Raw genomic sequence first — 24237 nt, 5'->3', positions numbered from 1 at the left:
TAAATTATGTCTGAATATTTAAGAAAGTTCTCTTTTAAAGTTTCAATAAACTTTTTAAAAGAAAATATAGAGCCTTAAACAATGTCTTAATAATTCATCAATATAGCTCATTTTTATCTTATGTCAGTTGTAGGACCATTTACAGCAACAACTTCAGATTCCTTTAAATAGACATCAGATTCTAATTATTGTAAACTGAAACACTTCTAAGAAAACAGCGTGTTTAATTTATGAAATTTTTGAAAACCTACATCTGTTCTTGAGAGACATCATTGCTTTGACGTCAGTGACCTAACCACATGTAGTAAATTCTTCTTGAATTTTTTTTTCAAAAAGTACCCTTGACGCTATGTTTTATGATCCTCAGAATCCCAGCCTATTTTCTTTAGTAATACAGTGTATTACTGTATGAATGATTCTAAAGACAGAGGAGTCATTATCAAACAATTCTTTGGTTTATACAGTCCCATACACTGTTATGAAAATTACATATAAAAACCCCATGTTCTTTTAAAATGAGTAAATTAAGTTGTGAAAATTTCAACTGGTTATTTAGAACAACTTCATAAAACCACATAATAATATAACAGTGGGTGATATATTCTTGTAACTTGTGACATATAGTATTTAGACAATGCTATCATAAGAACTATTGATAAACAAAGAGTATTCGGTTTTCTTTTGAAACCATTTAAAGGTCATCTCAATTCGTGGTGAATCTAGTCTTTGCACTGCTCTAATCAAAACAGTTGTAGTCACTCTTGTATCTTATTTCTTTCACGCTCTTATCCAATCAAAAAATATTGTTGGTTTTACTTTCAAACTGTATTGAGACTGTGACTATTTGTCATCACCTCCACAGCTATCACTTTGATCCAAGCCACCAGGGTCTCCAGCCTGAATTACTGCAAGATCATTTCCAAGTATCTCTGCCAAGCTTGCCCCTATATTCTATTGACAGCACAGCAGCCAGAGTGATTCTGTTGAACAACTTAACTTTTCCATTTAAACTTCCCAGTGGGTTTCCTATTTTACAGCATAAAACTTAAAGTCTCCACAACAACCTTGCCGTTCCTACTTGATCTCATAGTCTTTCTCACATCTACTTTTTCCAACCTCATTGTGTACAATTTTTGCCCTTGCTTTTTCCACTTCAACAAAATTTCTCTTTGCTGCTTCTTAAGCAAGGTCGTTGGTTATACTCTTGCCTCAAGGCCTTAGCATTTGCTCCTTTGTCAGAATAGAGCAAGCTTTCCCCCGTACGTCCATATCTTTTGCTCTTTCATAAAATATTTTTGCAAATCTCGGGGCGCCTGGGTGGCGCAGTCGGTTAAGCGTCCGACTTCAGCCAGGTCACGATCTCGCGGTCCGTGAGTTCGAGCCCCGCGTCGGGCTCTGGGCTGATGGCTCGGAGCCTGGAGCCTGTTTCCGATTCTGTGTCTCCCTCTCTCTCTGCCCCTCCCCCGTTCATGCTCTGTCTCTCTCTGTCCCAAAAATAAATAAACGTTGAAAATATTTTTGCAAATCTTACCTTCTCACATCTCAGTCAGAGCTTCCACGTCCACTGAGGTTCTGGGAGAAGAGTTGGAAGCTCAAACGTGTAACGTAAAGGATAATTAGGGACTATTTATAAAGGCTGGAAAGGCATGGTAAAGCACCCATGGATTAGCAACAGCTGGAAGCCATTACCATCCCTAGAGTGAAATCACAAGTGAAATCACTGTTACCTGAGTGCAATGGGAGCTGTGATATTGAGAGGAAAGTTACCTGTTTACAGAAGCTTATGGCTGTAGGTAGGAAAACAAATACCAATAAACTATTGTTCATCAGGGAATAAACACTCTGACATTTCTCTCTCTTTCCATCTTGTGATTGACTGCTGAGGTCTTCAGCTGACTAGAGGCCCAAGAATCAAGGAGTCTGGGAGATGCACACTGGGGAGAAAAGCTTCTGAGAGTGTAGCATGGTAGCAGAGAAAGTCAGAGACCAGATTCGGTAGGAAAAAAAAAATCACAATTGTCCATCCCTTCCACCCTCCCAGAATCTACTTTTTTTTTTTTTTTAATATCAGCTCTACCAAGATAATATTTGACATGCTACAAAATTGACCATTTTAAAGGTCTATTCTCCTTGACAAAGATAAGTAGAGGTAATTGAATTGCACCAGGAAAAGTCAACAGTATATGTTCACTACCTTATCTCATGACTGTGTCAAATCTTCCCTCTGTTATAGTCCAGAGGAACTATATTATCTTGCTGGTCCATTACAAGAACATTACACTAGACTATTACAATGTACATAATGTGTTTGCTTGTTTCTCTGTGCCAATCCAGGGAAGAAAATTCTTCTACCCTTCTAGGAGCCATTCAATTACTTTTATTTATATTTGTTGATGGGAACTGAACAGAGAGTGATTTCTTATTCAATAGCTGTATATCAAATACCAAGGACTTGTGACAAATGTACCGAGAGCATCTGGGATTAGCTCTAGCTACCGATCATCCTTAAGAAAATTCACTCATTATTCAAGACTCATTTGGTTTGGTGATGGCTAAAGAGACAAGTTAAACAGGGATGTAAGAATTGCAAACCCTGCATTTGTCAGGATGTTAATGACAGTGGTAATCTCTGTAATTCTCCTATCGGTGCAGTTTTGCCTCGAATGTTCTATTTTGGATGGAGCATAGCATTTATAGGGGCTTCCACTACAGATGAAATTTTTCTATCATAATAGCCCCTAGTCCACAATCAGGTAATTAATAAGGGTAGTTTTGCCAGTTACTAATTATATACATTCTTACTGTGCATTCTTGGGGTGAGTAAATAATCACAGGATGGGTTACCGGTTCCACCACCAGACAGACTCAAATCAAGACTGCATGTATCATTGTACTTCAGTAAATCTCCACTTTAATCTCTAGATATTAGTGGTGGTTTGATTTCTAAAGATTAACCTTTTTGAAGAACCTCTGTGGAGGTCTAATAACTTTCCAGTAAGTCTGTGTATTTTCATCTCTGGTGTAGAATTCTACTAACACCTTCTTCCATTTGGGGAAGATGTAGAGAAAGATCAATGGTATAACCGCCATGTTATATCTTACAGCTTAGGCCTGCTTCTGGCACATACGACCAGGAGTTCATTATTAAATTTAAATTCAAAGATCCCTTGTCCAATCCATCGTCCCCCATCATTATCTCTGGCCAACAGACGGGAATCATCCCAGAGCTTTCACTGAATCTTTGGAGAAGACAGTGTCTTTTGGCCTTTCCAGGAAAGGAGTAGGAGATGGCTGAGCAACTTACACAAAGTAGATCCAGACCAGGGGTGCCTGGGTGGCTTGGTCAGTTAAGTGTTCAACTCTTAGTTTCAGTTCAGGTCATGATCTCACAGTTCATGAGTTCGAGCCCTGCATGGGGCTCTGTGCTGACCATGCAGAGCCTGCTTGCGATTCTCTATCTCCCCTCTCTCTCTGCCCCTCTCCCGCCTGCATGCTTTCTCACTCTCAAAATAAATACATAAACTTAAAAAAATAGTAGATCCACTCCAATATCACCTACGTGTTCCTTCACACTCCTTCCTTCAGCATGTCAGGAAGTGTCATTTCAACTTCATTGACAGTATTTCACCACTGAGTTCAGTTTTCATTTGGTTAATGAACCATGCTATTGCTAACTGTACTCCCAAGTCCTTGAGCTGACATTAACTCCATCCCAGGTGGGTTTCCCTAAATTCAGTTAAAATCAATCTTGTATTTTGTCTTCTATGGCCTTATACTTGTGTAAATAATTTCCGTTTATGTTGCCTAAACTCCTGGCTATCCAAATAGGCAAGATCCTATGTTTGAGCAGGGTTTTCACTTTTATATGCGGGCTGTGCTGAGATCTGAGTCTCCCAAGGGGCCTGCAGGTGAGGGGATTGGTGTGCATGACAACCAGGAACATCTGTAACTCCTTGTTATTGGTGAAGTTATGTAAGTTTTTATAGAAGGGGAGGCTTTTTTTCTGGGGGCAGGGAGTGGAGGAAGATGCAGTTTTCTCTCCTAGGGATTGTTGAGGATTTGAGCGTTGAGTGCTTTCTACTTGTCTGCGTCTGTCCACATGTCCCCATGCCCCATCTCAGGGTCTTATTCCTGCTAAACCTGTATCTTTCTCTCAGAAGAGGCTGAAGGAATCACATACTTAATTGGAATTGACATTCTGTAACCTCAGCAACCAGGCCCATGGGCTGGATCATCAGGTATGTCTTTCCTGTGCTTAAATAAGATGAATCTTTCATAACTGCCTGAGAGCCCATTGATTTTCCACTCATGTTTTGAGTTTGGAATTTAAGCGTGCCTCTCTTTTGTCATGCTTTTATGTTATTTAGAAAAAGTTAATGCATCCCACAGTTTTTATAATCACCATAGTGACTAAAAGCGTCACTACCACAGGATTCGCAACCTCCTTACCCTCCGCCAGCATTCCATCCCATGTCACCACTGGTGGTAGTGTGAGTAATCCTAATACCTATGCAAGCCACAAATTAGCAGGGTCCCATCCATTCCAACAAGGAGATTCCTCGTTTGCATTCTTCAAATACATACACACAGTTCCAAATACAATGTAGCAGGTCTATTTGGGGGAGGAAAAGTTTGTAAAAATTAAAGTGTCATAAAGTGTACAGACAGGAAACAGCACATGTTAAGGAGTATTTCAACAGTTTAATGTAAGAACTGTTTATACAGGTATGAACAGAGAAAAGAGAAGCAACAGGGGATGGCAATGCACCCAAAAAGAATCACTGATGGGAAGCCCTGAAAACCCCTAGACTTGATAGGCAAGGGTAGGGAAAGAAATTGCAAGAGTTTTGTCCATAATGTAGAAGTCACCTAACAATCACTGTGGCTAGAGAAGTGGACCAGAGCCACAACCCAACCATGACCCATGGAGGGTGGTTGGGAGAAATAAGTCACCAGACCTCTCCCACTTGTGATCTCCTGCTAGTAACTTCCATCATCCAACTCAGCTAGAATCCAGAGAACAAGAAAGCGTGGATGATGCAGTACGTAAAGATCCTTTGCCTGGGCTGCAGGACAGGGCAGAGAAGGGAGGAGAAAGGTCTGCATGTGCTAATGGGGAATAACTAGCCCCTTCCTCTGACTCTCTGATCCCTCTGTAAAAACTGCAACACTCCCTTCGCCTGAAACTGCCCATTTAGGCGTTTCTGCTTTATTTTCTTCCATATCACATATCATCTTCACTATAGAGTTTACTTATTTATTAGGATATTATCTGCCTTCTCCAGTAGAATGAGAGCTTCATACAGCAGAAATTTCCCTGTTTTGCTCATGGCTCTATTCCCAGTACCTAGAGTAGTGCCTGGTCCATACTAGGTACTCCATAAATATTTATGGAATGGAACTCTTACTGTAGGCATAACTTAAACTGTTCAAGTTTAAGTGCTTGAAAATTGTCCATAGGCTTAAGGAAGACCCTGCATATACACTATGCTGTAATTATGACCATTTCACAGCCTAATATTAAATGGCAAATGTTTTCACAATAAATTAAAACAATTTATAACAATTCTGTCTATTGTTTTAACTGTGGTGTTTTAAGACTTAATAGAAAGCTAGTACTGGGGTGCCAGGGTGGCTAAGTCAGTTAAGCATCCACCTTCAGCTCAGATCATGATCTCGTGGTTGGTGAGTTCGAGCCCCGCCTCGGGTTCTATGCTGACAACTCAGAGCCTGGAGCCTGCTTTGGATTCTGTGTCTCCCTTGCTCTCTGCCCTTCCTGGACTCACACTGTCTCTCTCAAGAATGAACATTAAAAAAAAAAAGCTAGCTTTAAGACTTTTTTTTTAACATTTTATTTATTTTTGAGACAGAGAGAGACAGAGCATGAACAGGGGAGGGTCAGAGAGAGGGAGACACAGAATCCGAAACAGGCTCCAGACTCTGAGCTGTCAGCACAGAGCCCGACGCGGGGCTCGAACTCACGGACCGTGAGATCATGACCTGAGCCGAAGTCGGCCTCCCAACCGACTGAGCCACCCAGGCGCCCCTAAGATTTTTAACACTGATGACCATATAGGACAATCCAAATTAGCAGTTCAGATGGTTGAAAGAATTGAATATACTGCCTCCTCTATTTTATTTTGATACTAGCCATTATTACACAGCTACTGTATAATCTTAGAAATTATAAGGAAGTGAAAAGCAAAAAATACACATACATTTGATTGCTCACACATGACTAACAACTTTTTGGCATCTATCATATCACATCTTCCACATAAAAACAGGGTCATACCACACATTTCTTAGTAATCTAAATAGTTAAAATCTTTAAAATTTCATTTGGTAAATCATGTAGCAGAGACACTTCCCCATATTAAGTAAATATGTGACCCAATTTTTTTTCTATGAATTCCTATAAGGTATATAATTATAAAGTAATTATATTTTAATTGTTACATGAATATTATTTTCCTATTTTAGAAATTTTATAAACAAGACTAGAATGGACATTTGTTCATATACTGCTATTCATATACTGTGTTATATCTTCTTGGGATGAACTCCCAGAAGCAAAGTTCCCTAATAAAGGTGGTCTAGTTCACAGAGATAGCAGTTTGGCTCAAGAAATTCTGTTCCAATTGACATGACCTTCAAAATCACATGAGAATGATTATTTCTCTTTATATTGGCCAACAATCAGCAAAGTCATTTTTGTTAAAGTTCACAATTTGGCATAAGAAAAATAGCCTGCCATTGCTTGAGATACATTTCTTATTGATAATTGCTTGTGGTTAAACACAGTCTCACGTCAGAACGGGTATGTGACAGATTTGGTAGTGGCATCTCTGTGCAATTACATATCTCTGTAACTTCCATACACAACTTCAGTCAATTAAAATATCATATATACACATCTGAAGACTTTTCTCATCTGTGAGGTGTTTATAGGAAGACTGCATGGCAAATGGAATTCAGGATGTTTCATTTTACTATTACTGAATGTCAGGTTCATTAACAACCAAGTGTCCTCTCTGAAGTCATCAGAACACATGTTCACAACAGAGATACTGTAGCCAGTGATTGGGTCAAAGCTCATGCTTCTCTTCAAGCTTTCCCAGCGCCCCAGTTTTTCTTGGTGCCTTCCTTGACTCCAATATTCATTGTTAAATTTATGCTCTCAAGTCTAACTTCCCTGTTTTTAATTCATCACTCTATGTTACTTTAATACTCCAGTAATTCACCTTCAAAGGTAATCTAACTAACCTCCCTCCCTTCCCCCATCCCTACCCTGCCCCAGGTTGCCAATGTCAGGGTGTTGTTCACAACAAGATTGCAAATTCCTACACTGCAGACCAGTAGAGTGGATTGCCTGGATAGGTCTCCATAGTGCACAACACATGTTGGGTATTAAAACATTATCAGCATGTGCTCATTTCTACATTCGAGAGTGAGTCTGCTTGTTAGGCTCCTTGTTTTATTGAAACAAGGATAACACAAAAAGTTTGGAAGTCTTCCATTATACTGAAATAATCCAAAAAGTCCGGTGTATTTTAACTACTTAGTTCCTCAGTTTCTGATTTGTGGGTTATTATGATCTTCCTTGATTCTTTTCCTTCTTGCTACGGTCACTTTGCCACTCTTTCATTGATGGTTCTCTGATACATTTGTAAAATAGCATAATTTCTCAGAATGCTTTTAGACTGTTATGTGACTCACAAAATGTGTGGCTGAGAGATATTTGTAGCATTCTGGATTTTTTTCAGTAGCTGTTTTTCAGAATCATTTTCTATTTACCTCAGCAAGTCTGTAATCACACACAGTACATTATTATTTCAGTAGGACATGAAAAACAATAACAGGATTGATCAAAAGCACCTGAGAAAAGACATGATTACAATTCAGGAAAACAAAAGACAGAAAAGCAGAGGAAGAGATACAGTCTGTTATAATTGGAGATTGAGAAGTCATTGCAGCTGGAATGACCCCAATAATAGGTGAATTTTTAAACATTGTTTTATTTTTTTTCCCTGATTTATAAAAGTGACACATGTGTATGCCCATTAGAGGAAACTTGAAAAAATATACACAAAGATATGAAAAGGAAAATAAAGAATTGTGGCACACACACACACACACACACAAATATCTTTTATTTATTTATTTATGTATTTATTTATTTTTTATTTTTTTATAATATATGAAATTTATTGTCAAATTGGTTTCCATACAACACCCAGTGCTCATCCCAAAAGGTGACCTCCTCAATACCCATCACCCACCCTCTCCTCCCTCCCACCCCCCATCAACCCTCAGTTTGTTCTCAGTTTTTAACAGTCTCTTATGCTTTGGCTCTCTCCCACTCTAACTTCTTTTTTTTTTTTTCTTCCCTTCCCCCATGGGTTCCTGTTAAGTTTCTCAGGATCCACATAAGAGTGAAACCATATGAAAAATATGGAACGCTTCACGAATTTGCGTGTCATCTTTGCGCAGGGGCCATGCTAATCTTCTCTGTATCGTTCCAATTTTAGTATATGTGCTGCCGAAGCGAGCACACACACAAATATCTTTTAACAAACGACTATCACACTTCAAGAACTGTGGTTCATAATTATATTTTTAAATTTTTTTTTAATGTTTATTTATTTTTGAGAGAGACAGAGACAGAAAGCAAGTGGGTTAGGGGAAGAGAGAGAGGGAGACACAGAATCGGAAGCAGGCTCCAGGCTCTGAGCTGTCAGTACAGAGCCTGACGCGGGGCTCGAACCCATGAACCGTGAGATCATGACCTGAGCGGAAGTCAGACGCTCAACCGACTGAGCCACCCAGGAGCCCCATAATTATTTTTTTAAAGTATTCATTAGCCTTTTACTATATATTAAAATTATTTGATATGTAATTTAAAGGCTTTCGTATAGATAGTATGTATTTTTAAATATTCTTGTATTATAAATGAAACATTTTACATCTCTTGATAATTATTCCTGAATTTCTTCCAGAAAAGTTGCCAAATCCTTGACAGCAAGTTATGAGAATGCCTATGTCTTTGAATTATCACAAGCATTTATATATCTGTCATGAGTTGAACTGTGTCTCCCAAAAAGAAATGATGAAGTCCTAATCTCACGTATCTGTGAATGTGACCTTACTTAGAAATAGGGTCTTTGCAGTTATAATTAATTTGATGCCATCCTGGATTAAGGTGGACCCTAAACCCAGTGGCGGATGTCTTAATAAGGAGAGGGAACTTTGGAGACACACAGAGATACAGAGCTGGATACATGCTAGAGGGGGCACAGGGAGAAAGATCCTGTGAAGACAGAGGCAGAGATTGGAGCTAGGCTGACACAGACCGAGGACTGTTAGGGATTGCTGGGAGCCACCGAAACCAAGAGAGGCAAGCAAGGATTCTCCCCCAGAGCCATTCAAGAGAGGGTGGCCCTGCCAATAAGTTGATTTTGGATGTCTAGCCTCCAGGACTGTGAGAAAATACCACCAGTTTGTGGTAATTTGTTCCAGCAGTCTTAGGAAGCTAATATAATATCCTCAAAAAGAATTCCAGAATTCCATCTTTATTTGGGCTTTTAATGATGTATGTCTTTCAATACTAATGAGGAGAAACATTTTTCTTATGCTGGGGTAGAATAACTGTTGTCTTGCATAGCCACTCTGACAGATTGGCCTGAGGGTCTAACAAGGCCATTTTGATAGACCCCTTGTTTCCTGGGTCTTCCTTATGGCAGATGTGTTCTAACTGTGGTTTTACGGTTTTTATTCGAGAGGTTCCCCAACCCGGCTTCCACCCCACCACCAAAGAGTGCCATGTGTACAGAGCTGTGTGAATCCTTGGAATTTTTACTTCTCATGGAAGACTTTTCTTTGCCACCAAAGCCCTGACACAGGCAAAATTTCCCTATCATTACAATGGCACACAGAGAGCTATTTTTTTTTTTTTTAGAAACTTTGTTTGTTTTGAGTGGTCAAACCTTCTGAGCCCCAGCTTTATTTAGAAGTCTCATTTCCAACTCTACCCTGAATTCAGACCCAATACCATGTTTTCTCTCGCTGTTGGTTATTAAAACTTCAGCTCCCTAGATGCCAGATTCTATATTAAGGCCTAATTCCTCCTCCCAGAGCACGAACTAGTGAATTTCCCACTTGGTTTTATATTCTCTCTTCATTTCAGGGGTGAAACGAAGCTTCAAATTTCCTTTAACTTCTGCTATGATAATAAAAATACACATATTTACCAAATGCTTTTAAAATGCTTTTAGCTGGTTTAGCTAGTGTTTATATTGCAAGCCAAATAGAGAGAAGTAAACTGAAAAAAGGTTACTTTGATAAAAGTTATGAGACATGTAAACATGGTTTTGCAATACTGAAATGGAAGGCCTTTAACTCAGGCTAGATGTTGTAGCCGAACTAACTAATGCTGGTGTTTGTAGTGTATAACACCATGTGAATTCAATGGCTTCACACAATAAAAGTTTATTTCTTGTTCACAGCATAAAAAAAGATAATGGGTTGGGCAAGTGGTGACCTAGGAGCCCGAGCTCCTCTGTCTTGTGACCCTGCCATCTTGAATATACAGTGTCTGAGATCATTGTCGAAATAGCACGGAGGGAGGATGAACACGCAGGCCTAGAAGAGGCCACATTCTAACAGTGTGAAGCCAGTCACATGGCCCCAACTCAATTTGAGGGGAACTTGGAAATGCAGTTTTCCCTGGATGCCCAGGAAGAGAAGTAGATATCCGTGATCACGCTGTGCCATGCTAGATGAAGTGAGGAAGACCGCCAGGAGATGCTAATAAAGCTCCATGTCATATGTTTCCAGTCTCCGTATGATGAAGACAGTCAAATATAGTAAAATTCCTTAAATCCATGCATTGAGAGGAATGCAAGAAATTAAGATAGTATATGTTTTGAAAACAAAAACACCAAATACATGTCACTTTGAATCCTGGTTTTATGGAAAGAAAACAGATTGCAGAAGAAAAAAAAACATAATTCTCTTTTAGCAATATAGGTTTATAAAGGAATGCATGGATACTATAATTTCCTATCACCATTTCTTTAGAGTGCTGTTACATTGCTGCAGATTATTGATATTGTTTGTTCTTCGAAAGTTTTAGCATTGTATTCAGCTCTCATCTTCTAGAGTATCTTTCAAATTTATACACACCTACTTTTAAGCTGAAAGCAAAATCTCCTGGCCAAAGCTGGCTTCATATTAAAATGCTTGTTATATTTGATGTTGGCACTTTTATGTATGGATATTTCTATGTTTGAGCTCTGGACTAGAAAACCCACTAAGCCAGAGTTTTCTCTTATCCTTTTACACATGCTAGTCCTTTTAGTCATTCCTTGCAGTAAGTTTCAGTTCCTAATTAGCACTGCAATCCCCTTGTTAGATTTAACACTGCACTCAGAGCCCACACTTGCACTGCCAATGTAAGTTCTTGTCTTGTAGGGATAAACACCATACCCTGTACTCTCTGTACTTTCATTTGCTGACTGGGGTACTAGTTTAAAACGAACCACTGTCCTGCTCAATAGCATTGCCTCCCACCCAACATAATGCGATTCCCTGATGATTCTAGTTGCCAGGTTTGCCTGCACTAGATCAGGCTACCTTTGACATAAACACCAGTCAAAATCAAATCTATGTTGATCTCATCCCTTTAGGTTTTAGAACTGGATCTTCTGGCCATCTATCTTGATCAATGAGTTCCTCTAGGTCAGTCTGCCAAGCTGGTTTGATACAACTGGCAGCATCTTTTCTTAATTACTCTAGCTAAGATTTTTCTTCCTTCTTTAAAGTCACTTTTAAAGTTTCGTAGCTGATAACACATCTTCATTTCTTAAAGTTTCCGAGTGTCTATAGAGCCAGCAATTACCACTGAGTACTGTAAACAGAAATGCAAGATTAATGCCCTGTTATGAGATGCATACAGTCTAGTCAGAGTAATAGATGTGTACGTGACTGTTTGAACAAAGTGCTAATAATCAACCAAGAAATACAAGCAATCAAATGTCAAGAAAGTGCCAAATTAATAAATGCTTCAGTATCTTCTTCCTTCATTGCAAGGACATTTGAAAGTGCCCCTTCATTGGTGGCCATTACATTTTTTCCCACATTTCAATGTGGCTTCCTGTCTCCAACCATACTCTGAGAATCTCCATGTTCTAGCTAAAGTTTTCTATGGTCTCTTGAGGGATAGGACCTGTTGGGTGGATGAGGTGCAGAAGGATGGCGACATTACAATAAACTGGGTTGAAGGAGGGAGAGGCTGAGGTGAGGCAGCAGCTCGTACAGACACCAGGGTCTGCATGGGCTGGGTGATGGAGCCCAGACTTGCAACATCCTGTCCACTGCTTAGGAGAGTTAATATGTGAAAAGCCTGTGCTCCTGTGTGAATCAATAAATTGCCTTTTACATGGTGTGTACTTTCTTCTCTGCTTTCTCTTCCCCACGATAAACTTGTGTTAGTAGGCTCTGCTGTTTCTCATTTGCTTTTTTTGGCTGGAGGTACATTTGATTGCAGGAGAAGGAGGAGTATGACATCTGAGGTTGTCGTGGTAATCAAACTTCATTTTCTAATCTAGCTGTACTGGAAATAAAGAGAAAATGTAGAGTTCCATCTTATTCTAGTATCTATTTCTCAAGTGGTTCCGAATACCCTGGGCCTGCTGGGCCAGAAACCTTAGAAACAGACTTGGGAACTAGCATTTTGGGCCCGAGCATTTTGGGACACAGAAGTTTTTATTAATACAGTGGAGTATTTAATAAGCACAGCTCCATGATTCTTTCATTTTTTTCACGAGGCACATAACTCAGACTCTGAGGTGATGAATGGTTGTTGCTTTAAGCCATTAAGTTTGTTACTTTTTTTCAGCAACAAAAGAAAAACAATACAGGTGGGGCGGGGTTGTGGAAGAGGAACGGGCATGAAACCAAGTAAGAGACACAAAGCTAAAATCTCATTCCTGATGTACTAATTCTTAAGTGAATGGAGATGAGGGTTCATCTTTGCTCTTTTACTGTGCTTCATAACATATATGAGACATTTTGTGTTTTTTTCTCTTGTGTGTATCTCATATTACATGAAAACAGTATATAACTCTTGTGCTGTTCAATTCATGGTTTTGTGGCAAAAGCAAGTTATAGTACATTGACAGTCTTTTCAAATGAATATTTCCTTTCACAGAAAAGATATGTATTACAGAGTATATTTTCACAACGGATAGTTATGTGGTTCTCTTTCAGTCTCATTGATTTCTGTTGATTCCACACTAACATTAGAAATGCAGAAAATTTGCTTCCCTCATCCTACATATTTAAAACAATTTTGAAAACCCACAGGATTTGAAATATTTGCTTTCTGTCTTTTACATTTGCCACTTTACATGAATTGTGGTATTAAAAGAAATGATAGATGACATATCACACATTTTTATTGAGCACCTACTGCATCTGGTGATGACCCAAAGTAGAGCTTCTGCCTTTGCCTTTCTAATGGTCTATAATTACAATGGAAGGGTATAGATTCTTCAATTTATTCCATTGGACACTAAATTCGTTTGCTAGGGCTACCATAATCAATTACCAGAAAGTGAGGGCTTATAGCAAAGAGTTTATTTCCTTAGAGTTTTGGAGACCAGAAGTCTGAAATGAAGGTATCAGCAGAACCAAGTGCCCTCCAAGGGCTCTAGTGGACAATCTTGCCATGCCTCTTCCAGCTTCTGGATGCTTCTGGCATTCCTTGGATTATGGCTGTACAACTCCACTATCTGACTCTGTGTTCACTTGGCTTTTCCTCATCTCCCTGTTTTTCCTTTGTGTATTTCTTATACGGGCACTTGGACATTTGTCACTGGATTTAGGATCCATCTTGATAATCCAAAATCATCTCATTCTGAGATCCTTAGTTTAGTCACATTTGCAAAGACTCTTTTTTTTTTTTTCCAAATAAGATCACATTCATTGGTTCCAGGGTTAGGATGCAGGCATATCTTCTCAGGTGCCAGTATTTAACCTACTACAATATTATCAATAGGATTACATGATGCTGGATACTACTTTGTTATTAAAAATACTTAAGTACCAAATGGAAAAATTGCCTCCTAATACAATTTTAAATGTTTAAAGCAAGGAAATGGTTATTTATTTTCAATTTGGTTCATAGTTATTCATGATCTTTTGATTCTTAATAAAAACCTTATCATTCTAGGAGCGCCTGGGTGGCTCAGTTGGTTAAGTGCCCGACTTCGGCTCAGGTCATGATCTTACGGTTCACGAGTTTGAGCCCCGCTTCAGGCTCTGTGTTGACAGCTTGGAGGCTGGAACCTGCTTCAGATTCTGTGTCTCCCTGTCTCTCTGCCCCTCCCCAACTTGTGCTCTGTCTCTGTCTCTCTCTTTCTCAAAAATAAATAAACATTAAAAAAATTAAACCAAAAGCAAACAAACAAACAAAAACCCAAAGCTCCAACATTCTAGAGGGTCATTTTCCACCAGGGGTTGGATTATAAAACATCCTCTGGGGAAGCAGCTTACCAAAAACCCATTTTCAGATGGGAGAGGGATTTTTGCAACTTATGAAAAAGACTGTTTGATATACCTATTGCCTTTAGCTATCAGGACCAAAAAAACTATCAATACCTTGGAGGGATAGTGAGAAAGAATGACAGGATTGAAAATGTAAAAATGCCCCAAACCTCTAATTAGTAACCAAACCATTAGTAATCTCATATGGTTAGTATCTATTAAATACATTCCTCTGTCACACTAATTTAGGAGCCCAAACTAAATATTTATGTGAACCATTTTGCAAAAACTGTGCAATAATCTTTGAACCACCATGAATGTCCGTTGGTTCTCTCAATACACACCTTGATCCTCTTGTCTGCTTCAACTGTACTTCAATAAAAAAAAAGTAATAAAACAACAAACAAACAGAATTTCTATCTGCTCGTGTAATCTAGTTATCATAGGCTCCTGCAGTCCTCATAGTACTCCTGTTCAATTTCTTTGCACAATTTCCTTACAGTATTATTCCTAAATCTGAATAAAAAATGAAGAACAGACTACAGATTTTCTTCCTGCGTTGAGAGCTGCATAAAATTTAGAAAATATACTTCACTGAGTGAGAGAGAGAGAGAGAGAGAGAGAGAAGGAGGGAGAGAGAGAGGAAGATTTTTGAGAGATACAAAGGAATGCGGGTGAGAAAATGTGTTCTGTTTGTTAAATCCTCCTTACAGTTCATAAATAGAATGTATGACATTTAGATTGATGTACATGTGTTAATACACTCTTCTTCCAAGTGGGAAGCAAACATTTCTTGGGCTAGTCCTCCAAAAATTTGATAATTTATGTCTAATAGAATAAAGACATTTGGATTCCATTCCCTTTAAAGTATGCATATGACAAACACAAGACATATTTATTTCTTTGCCAGTTATGCCTTCTATTATAAGGGTATGCCTTCATTTCATGAGCTATTCCAAAGGGCAATCTCTATCAGGAGATTTGTGCACAAAGAAAAAATAACATGCAGCTTAATGAAATATGACATGAAATGCGATGCAAAAAAACAAAATACACAACGTCCGGAGTGTAGTTTGAGACATCTCACGTATTTATAGTGTGCTCAGCTTTGATTAGCCTGTCCAGCCAACTGAAAGAACTGTTCTGTTATTCGGTGTATCAAGAAGTGCCCATGCGAAGGGGAAGGACTCTGAGTTTAGAAGTTTGGGTCAGGTGTCTGTTCCTACACTGCATCGTGTGTATTCATGTCATCATGATGAATGCAATGTAACTTAACACTAATACGGTCTAAATGCAGCGGAAAAGAGTTTGTGAGCATATCCCAACCTAGGGCTAACTTGTTTTTCCAGCCTACTACTTGATAGCATGACAAAAGTCAAGGGTTATCACTAATGGTGAGTAACATCCTATAATAATTCCATGTGGGCTAAAGAGGGACTTTGGATGGTTGAAAAATAAAATGTACCCCCAGACGATAAAGCTCCAAGCACTTTTTCCCTGTACACCATAACTCATTAGCATTAACTTAAAATTAGAAGAAAATACCCATGGATGTTATACTGCCATAACCTAAGGAAGTAAGGTTAACAACAAAAGATGTTCCTCCATGGTTTCTCAATGTATTCTTTGCATATAAATCAAAGTGTATGCAAACAACCACTTAGGTAGAAAACTGCCATGGATTCTGCCCATGAGTATCAATAAATTCAGTTTAAAGAACATGCTCTGTAATACTATGATTTATAAAAATAATATTATCCAATTTAATCTTTCCCTTTTTTACAGAAGATGACCTCTTTTCAATAGTCTGATGATTAGATTTGGATGAGAATATCAGAAGAAGTTCTTCTGAGGTTAAACAAATGGGTTTTGAAAAATTTTTATTTATCTTTTAAAATTTACTTATTTATTTTGAGAGAGAGAGAGAGTGTGTGTGTCTCTATGGGTGGGGAAGGGTCAGAGAAAGAGGGAGAGAGAGATTCCCAAGCAGGCTCCCTGCTGTCAGCACAAAGCCTGAGTTGGGGCTTGATCCCATGAACCAGAAGATCATGACCTGAGTCAAACTCAAGAGTCAGATGGTTAACTGAGCCACCCAAGCGCTCCCAAATGGGTTTTATTTTTAAATACAGCTTTGTCTCTGTTGCTTCTTTTAACCACTTAATGACAATAATAATAATAATAATAACAACAAATCTCGAGTGCAACATCACAGGATTTGTTTGCTTAGTTTTGAGCACGTTAACATGTGCCAGGCTTTCTGAAATACATACACAATAAATTAAGTTATTTTAAGAAACATACTATGATTTATGGCTTCTCATCTTTACACAGGATCTATATTTAATTACCAGTATCTGGTTGTCAGAAAGTCCTGTATGTGTAAAAGATAAAACCCAAAATTTTAGGTTCATTTAGGACATTTGTAAGAGCAGGTCTAATTAAAACATATCAGTTACCTCCTTATCAAAATTCCTTGGAAGTCAAACATTCTCCTTTGCACAATAATAACTTAACAACGGGTGACATATCTGTTACTTAAAAAGTTTTTCCACAAGGGCAGATTTATAAAAGTTTGGAAAAGTATTCCCTTTTTTAATAGTTGTGGTAAATTTGTCATTTGGCCACCACTTGCCATATTTTGATTACTCCGATATTACTTTATCTGAAATTGCCTTATTTCTTGCTGGCTAATCAATATGTAAATATGTCTCACCAACTTTACCATTTTCTAAATTAACTAGGTTACTAAATCTTTGAGCCACAAAAAAGTACTGTTCTTATTCATATTTATTGAAAATGTATTTATATATAATATATTCTTTTTTTGCAGAAAAATCCCTTTGGTTTGCATGTTTGGGTCAGTGGGATGCCCCCCCCCCACCCCTTCAGTGATCTTTCTATGTTTTCGCAGCCTCTGAAGTCATGGGCAGTTGCCCATGACCAGTCCAGGCAGCTGCCTACTTGAGAGTCAAACTTTTCAAAGAGTAGCAAAAAGAATTAAGGCACAGGAAAGTCTAGTTCATTAAATTATTCTTAGTATTTTTATTACATACTTTCAAATATATGCAAAAGTGAATGAATTAGTGAAATAAAACCCATGTATATATGTTCTAATTTCAACATGTCTAATTTTATTTCATCTGTTGCTTCTCTTTTTATGCAAATCTAAGATATATTATTTCATCTATGCAGAGTTCAATAAATAAAAGACAAATACTCTTTAAACAAAAACATAACTGGAATATAATTATTCCAACTAAAAATAAATAAGAATTTCTTTATCTGAGAAACTTTCAAGTAATTAAATTCTTACCTCTTAAAATGTGCTTATCTAGGTTTTAGATGCTTGGGATATTCAAGTGCTGGGCTAATTTCTCTATTTGGAACAAAATATTAGTCTTCTGAACAACACCTTATGGTAGGTATTATTATTATCTCATATTTTCAGATTGAGACTTATATGAAATAAACTCTCTGAGGTCATAGTTTAAGGGACAGAGCTGGTTCAATTCTAGGAATCTTGTTGCAGCTCTTTGCTACCCAGATCCATATAATTTAGTTTATTTCAGGGTAGAAGAATGTAAGGAGTGGGACTGTATCCAAAAAATACAATATTTTTTAATAAAATTAAAAATGTATAGAATATGCAAATCCTTTTCTTCTTTCTCTTTCTTTCTTTTCTTTCTTTCTTTCTTTCTTTCTTTCTTTCTTTCTTTCTCTCTTTCTTTTTCTTTCTTTTCTTTCCCTTTCCCCTTTCCTTTCCTTTCCTTCTCCCTCTCTCTCTTCCTTCCTTCCTTCCTGTAGCAAACACACTTAAGTTTTGCTCACCAACTCAAAAATGTCTATTCATTTAATAAACTTACTGGGACTTTCTATTTTACTTTCTGAAAACAAGTTTACGCACACTTTGATACATAAATGTGAATGTAAACATTTCTTCCATCTAGCTAAAATATGTCAGAGAGGGAGAATATTATAGAATTAACGTTTAAAATATCTTTGGATGGATGATTCTACCTTTAAATTTTAAAAACATGCTCTGCCTGGGTGGCTCAGTCCGTTAAACGTCCAACTCTTGATTTCAGCTCAGGTCATGATTTCACGGTGCGTGAGTTCGAGCCCCACATCAGGGTCTGTGCAGACAGTGCAGAGCTGCGTGGGATTCTCTTTCTCCCTCTCTTGTTGCCCTTCCTGTGTGTTCTCTCTCTCCCAAAATAAATAAATAAATAAACTTAAAAAATAAAAATAAAAATAGTTTCCATAATTGAGGTTGGCTTCTATATGAATATAAAATGCGAGGGTTAACACTTTTAGGATCCCAAACTATTGGAACTATAAACAAATCAGACAAGCACTAAAATCAGGGATTTAATATATGTGGAGTACACGCTTATTGTACTTATTGTACTTGATCTTATTACATTTAAGAATGTATTGGTTTCAACGGGCTTCTTTTTTAATTTTTTAAATGTGTGCTTATTTTTGAGAGACAGAATGTGAGCAGGGGAGAGACAGAGAGGGAGGGAGACAGAATCTGAAGCAGGCTCCAGGCTTTGAGCTGTCAGCACAGGACTGATGTGGGGCTCAAACCCATGAACTGTGAGATCATGACCTCAGCTAACATCAGAGGCTTAACTGACTGAGCCACCCAGGCAGCTCTGAACTGAATTTGTCTGAATGTTTCTATGTGGTTCTGACCACTCCTGGAAAATTGACTCCAATAGTTCTTTCTATTTTCACCTCACGCATCCCATTGTCCTGAGGTGTCGAAGTAAATATGACCAAATTAATCATCTTTATGAAGTGATTTCTGCACTTCAACATATGAAGTGATTCATCTACATATAGATTCTGTATTTCTGCTACTAGAGCTATCTACTATGTTAAAGACACTCTGCCAACTTTACAAGCGATATAAAGATGAATAAAGCCCTGCATCCACAAGTGGAGAGACTGGAAATAAAATAGTATTAAGGAGAATATATGTTATTGGAGATTCATTTATAGTACTTAGTGTGTTCAAAAGAAAAGGAATCATAGCAACAGATTTTAGAGAAACAAGGATAGGTCTGTGGATAAGACTTATAATTATAATTATAATTATATATAATCATTATAATAATTATTATTTTGGTAGAACCCTTTTTCCTCCAGCTCACCAAGCTGAAAACCTTGGAGGAATTTAAAATTTCTCTCCGTGTTAGGCTTCACTTCCAGTAAGATGTTGCTACAGATTCCACCTTGGGACCATTTTTTATTCTGTTCACAGCACAATAAATCAGGATCTTAATTTTTCTCTACATTTTCAATTTCCCTTTGTTGAATTTAACAAAGCTTCCAGAATGATTTCCCTATAGGACAGTTCTATACATACTGTTATTAGAATTAGGGCTTATGGGAAAAATGGCCGAGAGAATAATAACTCTTTGGAAAAAAAACCCACCAAATATCAAGATATTATTGTTCAGGTCTGATTCTCAAACTTTAGCATGCATCAGAATCCCCTGGAAGGTTTGGTAAAACACACATTGCCCGGTCCTAGATCTTCCAGTTTAGTAGGTCTGAGGATGGCTTGTGAGTTTGCATGTCTATGAATTGTACTGATACAGTTGAGACTGCTAGTCCCAGGATCATAGTTTGAGAACCACTGGTCTATACCACTATTATTACCAAGGCGAGTAGAAAAAACACAGGACTCATGAGATCATCTGGCCTTTTTCAGATGTTCCATTTGCTAGGACTATGAAATTATGGAGGCTGGGTGGTCTCTTGAGATTTCATTTTTTCATCTCGAACTGGTTCCAACTGGCTTGTAAGAATGGATTTTGTGAATCTCTTCTAAACTCTGAATTCAGTGACATTTTGGAAAATGGAAATCAGCCATGATGGGAATATTTCACCATAAAAATGGACAATTGTCCTAAACCAGATTTGATTTTTTTTTCCATTTTTGAGAACTAGTTGTTAATTACCAGCACCCTATTGATTAGATCCATATTAATTTTCATAACATTTTGGGTGTTAAAATAATTTTAAACCTCTCACTCCCTTTTGTATCATCTATTTTCCTCTGAGCAACAGATTGTTGGAGACAACAATCTCTGTGTGTTTCTATTACAAAACTTTAATGAATCTAGGACTTTGAGAAGTCTATTGGTGGGGAACAAAGACATTAATGACTGTTTTGGTTTAAATGAATTCTAACTTCATGGAAACATCTATATCATGATACACAAGTGCAGGACAATGAAAGGGGAAAAATTTGAAATAAATGTAAGACATGCTTTTCTAGTTTTCTTCTGGTCACAGTACCAGATGTTTTTAAAGATCAAGCCCTAGGCTCTCTTCTCTTCAAACTCTATACTTTCTCTCAAAGAATTTCATCTGATGGTATTCATTACCCTACTTTGTTTGCAAATGACTCTCAAATCTGTATTTCATATTAAAAAAACTCTTATTTGTGCCTCAGACCCACAAAACCTATAACTAGCTTGATATTTCTGTTTACAGAAAATAAAAGTAACTCTAATTTGGTATGTACAAAAAAAATTCATAGACTTCTCCCCAAACATGGTTCCCTTCTTCAACATTTTTACCTCAGTGCTACATTCTGTATTTTAAATACCCTTTGAAATCCTTTACTACTCATCATTTGAACTGCTCTCACCCTAAGCCAGACTTCTACCTTTGCTTATCCAGACTAGTTTGCTAGTCTCCCTTATCTACTCTTATCTTTTTCCAATACATTCTCCTCCTAATGACTAGATGGCCATTATAAATACAAGTATGATGATACCTCACTTTTTCTTAAAATGCTTCATTGACTTCCTCAGCTTTTAGTGTAATAATCAAAAGCCTTAATTTATCTCACAAACCAACACTACATGGCCAACAAGCATGAACTGACTCTTGCCTATTTTTCCAGGCACATATCAAACTAATCCTTCCCTTGGTCTCTGTGATGACCTTACTGGCTTAGGTCCTTTGCACATGCAGTTCCCTCTGTCTTATATCACTTCACTTCCTCATCTTTGCTTGTAATTAAGATCTCAGTTCAAAAATCACTTCATCAGAAAACCCATGCCTTCCAATGAATACAGAAGAACGCTTTTCCTATAACACTATGTGGTTTTTGCTTCATGGCTTTTGCCACTTAGAATTTCATAGGCATTTTTACTTTATTTGGTTAATGTCTGTTTCCTTCCAATAGATTATAAGCTCCACAACAGTCTGTTAATATTCACTATTATAGCATTAATACTTAACAGACTATGTGATAGTAAGAACTCTCTCTATAGATACATATGTTCTCTCTCTCTCTCTCTCTCTCTCTCTCCATACACACACACACACACACACACACACACACACACATATATATATATATATACTGGGATTGTTGAATAAATGTTATAGTATTATAACTTGGAATAATCAGACTATCTCTTTCTCTCTCTCTTTTTCTCCCTCCCTTCCTCTCTCTTTCTTCTCTCTCTTCCTCTCTCCCAATATCCCTTCCTCCCCATACTCTTCTCACTCTCTCTCTCTCTCTCTCTCTCTCTCACACACACACACACACACACATACACACACACACACACACACACAAAGTTCCCTTTCCCTCACAGATCAGCAAGATACGTTTATTCTTCTAACCTGCAAGTCATTCTAAGAACCTACCTGCAAGGTTGTAATGTAGTGACTCTTAACCCTGGCTGCATATTAGAATCACCTGGGGAGATTTTAATAAATACCCATGCCTAGGCCCACCACAGACCAATTAAATCAACATTTCTGGAGGTGGGGCTCAGGCAACATTTTTTTTAAAGCTCCCTAGGTGATTCTAATATGCAGCCAGGGTTGTGAAACATGCTCTAATGGATGAAATCTGAATACCCATCTGTTCATGAACCATTGAAGCCATTACTCTTGCCTAAGAAATTTCTAATTAAATGATCCTTGTATTCATTCATTCATTCATTTGATCAAAACTTGCCATTTTAAACTATACCTTATTAACTCTTATATTTGTTACACTCATATTAAATAGTATATTTTTTACTAGAAGCAAAATTTTCTACTAGGCATTGTGAAAAACTGTACAATGTGGCCAGATACTTTCCAGGTTCTGAATTGAACTCTCTCCTCATGTAGCTGATATCATGGGTTTAAATCATAAATTTCACCCTAGAATTTCACCTTTGCTTCTCCTCTCACTGTGCGTATTACTTGAACACGTGGTAGGCTTTCACATTGTTGGCTCAAATGCAATAATGCAGACATCATTTATGCAAGAAAACCCGTGAACCTCTTCTGTAAAATAGGCACATCCGTGCAAAAATTTTTCTCCGTTAATCTGAACACTGTGAAGGGGAGCCTTGTGATTGCTATAACCTCTAGGGGGACCGTGGTTAGAGATGCTGTTGCAAAAAGAGAAGCTGAAGAACTGTTGGGGGTGGGCAGGAAGAGTAGAAATATTTAAAAAGGGACATGGTGAAATCAGGAAGCTTTTTCCTCAAAGGGCAGTTGCTGCTGGAGCAACTGAGTCATCCTCCCAGCATTGTCTGTCCTAGATACAGTGAACAGGAAGTGAAAGTTCAGTGTTGCTTACTGTCAATTACCATCCACATAAACAGACACAGGAAGATCAAGTCATGTTACTTAGCCTCATTGCCCTTGGATGTTTTGATAAATATGTTAGCTATTTACTCAACATAAATATTAAACTTACATACCCCCAAGGCCAAATGTTATAGTTTTCCTTCTGAATTCCTCCCTTTGAAAAGCACTGTCTTTCCCCACACGTTTTCTTTTTGGATTCACCAACTCTCTGCCCTTGCCTCTCCTCACCGTCTGCTTCCGGGAGGGGAAAGTCTCATCGTCCAGGCCTCTCGTAAAGGTAAACTTGGTGCCAGGGAGTAATCCCCTTGGGTCACTAATGGATATTCACACATCTGAGAATGCTGTTAAGAAGCTTCTGAAGTGGAATGCGATTCCAGCTGTAGCAATTACATCGTGCTCATATTTCCTCGTTGAGACTCTAGGGAGAACAACAACTGCCTATTAGCAAGCTGACGATGGAAGGAAGCGCTGTAAATCTCACAAGCAGTGATAAAGCCGATGCTCCCGGAAGAAGTAGGAAAGAGTGAATTGCAATTAAAAAACAGAACCATGAACCTTGGCCTTTTAAAAGAACAACACCCACAGCAAGTTAATGAAGAACTCGAGAGGATAAACTAAACTGTAAACATTTCTTGTATCTCTGTTCAGTTATCATCTTGGTTGCAGGCAGAATGAAAGAGAAAACTAAACATCAAGAATCCAAATTAGTCTGTAAGATACATCGAATTCTCAAACAAACACCATACCACTTTGGACGTTTTACAACGTTTGGTTTATAATTCGGCCATGCCTGTAAAGACAGAGAGGCAAAGAGTGTATATACCTCGTATCATATAGGTATGAAAGAATATTAAGGAATCTTAAAAATAGCTGTCCAAAGAGGACTTGATTTAATTTTATAGAAAGAAAAAATATACAATACTTAGCACACATAGAGCGTTCACTAAATGACAGAGGATGTATATGAAGCTGCATGAGAATTTAAGAGGCTTTACTACTGCATTCACTTGACAGATATGGAAGCCAACGTTTTGAGAGATTATGTAGGTCAATGGTAGACTCACAAAC

The 24237-nt window shown here is 37.9% G+C and overlaps 1 non-coding gene across 1 annotated transcript; it reads right to left on the bottom strand.

Moving 5' to 3' along the window:
* Positions 1-8448: 8448 nt before the first annotated feature.
* Positions 8449-8555, bottom strand: LOC122488899. Its single transcript, XR_006298787.1, has one exon. It is a non-coding gene; the product is annotated as a U6 spliceosomal RNA (small nuclear RNA).
* Positions 8556-24237: the final 15682 nt, after the last annotated feature.

Source organism: Prionailurus bengalensis, chromosome A2 (genome assembly GCF_016509475.1).
Source record: "Prionailurus bengalensis isolate Pbe53 chromosome A2, Fcat_Pben_1.1_paternal_pri, whole genome shotgun sequence".
NCBI lineage: Eukaryota > Metazoa > Chordata > Mammalia > Carnivora > Felidae > Prionailurus > Prionailurus bengalensis.
Note: the sequence above shows the minus strand (reverse complement) of the source record. Positions and strands in the feature narration are given on the sequence as shown.